A 6,000-nucleotide genomic window follows, 5' to 3' on the forward strand; every position below is an offset into this window, starting at 1 on the left:
CTGATTTTAACATATACATAATAAATGTGTTGATTAGCACAGTTTGATAACCTGATAAAGCATGTAGTGGTTTCATAGTATTTGTGCAGTGCAGTGTGGTCTGAAAAGGTATTGCAATATCGTATAGATGGTACAGCTGTATGAGTGATTGCAGGTGACTCACCCTATATCTAACTTCTTAAACAGTTCCAAGAGATCACCAGACAGCTACTGACCCTAACACCCACACGCCACTCGACAGTACACAACATCCTCACCACTCCTGGACCGCCAATCCATGTCCGACCACGCCAATGGATACCTGAGAAGCTGAGAGTAGCTAAGCAATAATTGTCTTCCATGCTTGTGCGCAGTATCTGCAGAACATCAAGTATGAGTAGAAGTTGGGCATCAGCACTACATGTAATGCCTAAGACGATCAATGGATTGTGTCCATGTGGTATTATCATCAGCTAAAATCAAGGACAATCCCAGATTGATACATGGTACCACACATTGAGGACTGCAGGTTTAACGCCTACGGTAAGCCCATCTTTCCCACCTTAAACTTGGTGCGTGCATACTATCAGGTACCTGTGGCCCCAGAAGACGTATCTAGAACTGCTGTCACTAACCTGTTCGGCCTCTCGAGTTTATGAGGATGCCATTTGGGTCATGTAACATTGCACAAACATTCCAGAGTTTCAAGGACAAAGTGATGAGAGACCTGGACTTCGATTATGTGTACATCAGTGGCCTATTAGTGATGTCCAGCTCCAAAGCCAAGTTCTGGGACGTCTAAGCTAGGTATTCAGTGATGAGAGACCTGGACTTCGATTATGTGTACATCAGTGGCCTATTAGTGATGTCCAGCTCCAAAGCCAAGTTCTGGGACGTCTAAGCTAGGTATTCACATGCCTTCATTCACATGGACTTCATATCAACCTCTCTAAATGAGTCTTTGGAGCTTCAGAAGTCCACTTTCTGGGCCAAACAGTCAATGCGCAGGAAATTCGGCCACCACAAGACTGGGTAGACACAATAGTTAATTATCCAAGACCAGTGATTGTTCATAAATTGTGGCGTTTTTTAGGTGTTATCAACTTTTATCGTCGTTGTGTGCGAAATCATGCAATGTTGGCCACTATACTGAAAGATCTTCTGCGCAGTTTGCATAGACCAGGTGGACAGACTATCCCTCAAGCTCCACTCGCCTTAATGTTTTACGCATCAGCGATGGCAGTAGGGGCTGCACTGTAACAACAGGTGAATGATCTTTGGCATCCTATAGCAAAACGCTATCTCCTTCACAGCAGAACTGGACTACTTATGACTACAAACAGTAAGCAGCGTATGATTCAATAAAGATATTTAAACATATGCTCGAAGGCAGACACGCGACCCTCGTCATGGACCATGAACTGCTGACATCTGCATTTCATCCATCCACACACAAAGCATCTCCATGCCAGCTTCGTCTTCTGTACTTTATAGGGCAGTTTACAATCAACATTCTACACATGGAGGGACGGTTTAATGTCCCAGTACATACCCTCTCTCATGGGATATTCAGGTGTCTCTGCATCGAAGCCACAATCCTTAGTGTCTCAAAATTTTTGGCAGAAAGCAATTGCGTCACTACACGACCTGTTTCATCCTGATGTTCATGCTACAGTGCAGTTATTGAAAAGAACTTTTGTGTGGCCTAACATTGACAGGGACTGTCCCCAGCGCATGGCTGTCAGCATAACAAGATCGCTCATCATGTTGGTGCACCCCTTAGTATGTCCATTCCACCAATTGCAACAGTTTGAACAAGTCCACATAGACATCGTTGGACTGTTGCCACCCTCAGACGGATGTACTCAGTGTCTGACTGTCATACACCGTTTCACTTGCTGGCCAGAGATACTCCACATGTGCGAAATCTCTGCTGAGACCGCCGTGGCTACATTTCTCTGAGGATGGATTGCTGCCTGTTTTGATGTATCATTACGCATCACTACCGACCAGGGCAGGCAATTCAGAACTCATCTATTCAAGGCACTTGCCGTCCTCTTAGGTACGAAACACACACAGACAACCGCTTACTACGTGGCAGTGAATGGACTGATAGAATACTTACATCATCAGCTCAAAGCATTATACATTATAAACAGAATTTTATTTAAATTTAGATGTTATAAACTATGTAATACTATATTTAGAAGACTAGTTAATGTAGTAAAAGAAACTACACATAAAAAAGTTAATTCTGAATAAAACAAATAAATCAAAGACAGTATTTATTTATTTATTTTATTTATTGATTTATTTAACCTGGCAAGATTAGGGCCATCAGGCCCTCTCTTACATCTAACCAGGCATTCTACTTATTTTACATTCATATGTTTTAGTAGGCATGTTAAACTACATCTAGTACAAAAAGTGAAATAAACAATTTGAAAGGTACACCTGGAAAAATACATACATATAGAGTTTATATTCTTAGGTCACAAGTACTGTTATAATTAGACATTATTGAAGAGACAGATTTTAGACAGGAGTGCTGGCAGCAGGGAGTATAAGGGAGACTCATGGTGAAGGGAGGAGAAGAATAGAGACATGATGTAACATAATTAAGGAAACATAAAGGAAAAGAAGATTGCGTGGTTAATAGAGATAGATGAAGAGGAAGGCATCTCAGGAGCAAGATAGGAGACGCTAGCTTTGCTATTTGACAGATGAGGCGATTGTCCTTGTACATTAATTTTGTGGAGAACTTTATGAGGATGATAGTAGGAAATGCTTCAACTTCTTCTTAAAAGCAGCAGGAGATCGAATTTTGCGCAAGGTAAGGGGCAGTTTGTTCCAGAGGCGGACAGCGGCAACTGAGAAGGAGTTTGCAAAAGTTTTTGTTTTGTGAGTGGGCACAGTTAGGATACCAAATAAGAGTGACCTCGTGTTTCGATTATGATGACATGACAGGTTTTTAATCTCTGAAGCAAGGTACTGGGGTGCTTGCGCGACGAGGAGTCGGTGGAGTAGACATAGAGTGTGGTAGTCACGCAATTTGTCCGGCCGCAGCCACCCTAGCTCGGAGTATGAAGCACTAACATGATCATATCGGCGAATGTTGCAGGTGTAACGCACACAGGCATTCATGGTTAGCTCTAGCCGTCTTTTGTTTTCACTACTCATGCCTTGTTGAATCACATCACAATAGTGGAGGTTCGGTAGAACGAGTGCTTGCACGAGCTGGCGTTTCAAGTCCTGTGGAAATATGTTCCGAAACTTTTTGAGAGCATAGAGACAAGCAGACGTCTTTTGGCACACTGCGACTGTATTCTCCGCCCAGTTGAGATGCTCATCCAAAGTTACACCCAAGTTCTTCACTGTTTTCTGATGTGGTATTGGAGTACCGTCGAGCAGAATAGGAGGTAGCCGTTCGCGGAAATCTGAACTTATTAATTTCTGATGGGCTATTAAGATTACTTCCGTCTTTTTTGCATTTAGTTTAAGCCCCAGGTTTTTCGCCCATGTCACTACTGAAGACAGATCATCATTCATCTGAGCGATTGCAGTGTTTACATCTTCAGGTCTGACGCTTAGGTAGAGCTGGAGGTCGTCGGCATAGAAATGATATTTACAGGAGGACAGAACCGACGAAATATCGTTGACATATAAAGTGGTTCTAAGACTGATCCTTGTGGCACTCCCGAGGAAACATGTTTCCAGGAAGATTATTCATTTACGCAGACAACACATTGCTGTCTGTCTTTTAAGTAGCTTTCAAACCATCTCATTGCACTATCAGAGAAATGAAGCTGTTGAATTTTTCTGAGCAATATATCAAAGTTAACAGTGTCAAAAGCTTTGCTGAAGTCCAGTACCGTCAATATTGTTGCCTTTCGATTGTCGATGGCATATTTCAGGTCATCAGTTACTTTAACTAGAGCAGTGTTTGTGCTGTGATGTTTACGGAAACCGGATTGAAATTTGTCATATAGGCTGAATTCATGCAAGTGTTCAGTGATTTGGTCATGAACAATATATTCAAGTGCTTTGGAAACAGTAGGCAGTATGCTAATTGGTCGATAATCACTAGGCAGTTGCGGGTTTTCGATCTTAGGGATGGGTCGAATTAGGCTTCTTTTCCATGCAGTGGGATATATTCCGTTCACGAGGGAAAAATTAAATATGTCAGTTAAGACAGGCACTAAGATATCGGCAACATTCTTTATCATGGTTATACCGATACTGTCGTTGCCTATTGCATCAGAAGAGATTCTCATTACTGCTTTTCTTGCCGTATTTGTTGTTACATGTTTTAGATGGAAGGTATCGTTGTTAGTTATCGTGTTTGGGGATTCTTATGGACGGTAATTATCAGCTGTGCTGGTATTCAGAGGTCCAGCGAAGAATTCATTTAATTCGTTAGCTCACACATGAAGAGTAGTTTCCGATTTTGCCTTTCCGACCCCCAAGCTACGGAGATTCTTCCATAGAGTCGTGGGCGTCAGATCGCTGCATACAAGGGAGCGAGCGTGCCTGATTTTAGCATTGCGAATGCATTGTTTCACTCTGTTCCGTAGCTTTCTATATTCTTCGAAACGCTCGGGTTTCGGATCTGCCTTGAAACGCCTGTGGGCAGCATCCCTATTAGTCATCATTTGACGTAATTCAGCTGTCAGCCATGGAGCAGGAGATTTTCTTACACGGATTGTGCGCACAGGTGCATGTTTGTCATAGAGGGCAGTGAGTTTATCACCAAGTTCATTAATTTTGCCGTCGATTGTGGGTTTTCTGGTTATTTGATGCCATGAGATTTCTGAGCAATCGGCTGTTAGAGCGTCAAAGTCAATACGTTTCATGTTCCTACAAGTTATGTAACGCGATTTGATCCTTGGGGGCTGCACAGAGTAGGCCAGGAATACTACATCATGTGCTGAGAGGCCAGGGGCCGATGTTTGACCAACATCTCTTACTTTGTCAGTCTGTTTCGTTGCGATTACGTCTATAAGAGTATGACTGTGCGCCGTATGGTGTGTAGGTTGTAATGGAAGAATGTTCATGCTATTGCAACTAAACAGTCTTCTTAGGTTTATTGCGGAGGGAGTGTCTCTTAGCAGGTCTATGTTCAAGTCACCCATTACGATGACAGTAGGTTCTGTCATAAAAATCTGAATTTGGTGTCATAGCTGACATTCCAAAAATCTCCAGAGAAAAAGAGTTAGGTGACAAAGAAGTTGTAAATTCAACAGAAACATCAAAATATTTGAACTTTTCTTTTGCATGCATCGAAATCAGATGGTGATGTAAGTTGTTGGTTAGCTAATGTTTAGAAACAGTAGTATTATACTTTAAAAAATTGACTAAATGGGATGAAATAATCACTAGAGTAACTAGCACAGTTTCTGGTATAATATCAGGGCTGCTATCTGTGATAATCAGTTATTTGAAGAAGTGTGCTTCCTAGGTGCTTTAAAGCAGATACTAGTAAAGCCACTATTCACGAAAGCCTCAAAAGAAGATACAGAAAACTACCGAGCAATAAGACTTCTCCCAAGCTTTTGAAAAGCAAATATTTTAAAATATTGCAACCAAGATCCGAAATGTCATATCAGAATCTAATATTGTGACGTTAAATCAGCTTGGCTTCCAGAAAGGCAAGTGTACAATATGTGCCATCAACAAATTTGTTGAGAAAATTTGCTTACCTTTGGACACGTTTCAAAAACCAAAGGCATTTTACGTGACCTTGAGAAGAATTTTGACTGTGTAAACTACTTCCTTCTGCTTCATAAACTAGAAATATGTGGTTTCAACAGTAGTGCTTTGAAGTCATTCAAATCATATTTAGCAGAGAGAAAGCAAATGGTAGTCATAATGTCAGGTAAGGAAATTTTTATTAGTCTGGAAAACTGTTTCACAAGGATTTCCACAAAGTTCCATTTTAGGCCCAGTCCTGTTTTTGTGTTAGACACTGCCTGGTGAAATTCTGAGAAGACATTGTCAGATGTCAATATATCTTCATAAACA

Source organism: Schistocerca piceifrons, chromosome 5 (genome assembly GCF_021461385.2).
Source record: "Schistocerca piceifrons isolate TAMUIC-IGC-003096 chromosome 5, iqSchPice1.1, whole genome shotgun sequence".
Lineage (NCBI taxonomy): Eukaryota > Metazoa > Arthropoda > Insecta > Orthoptera > Acrididae > Schistocerca > Schistocerca piceifrons.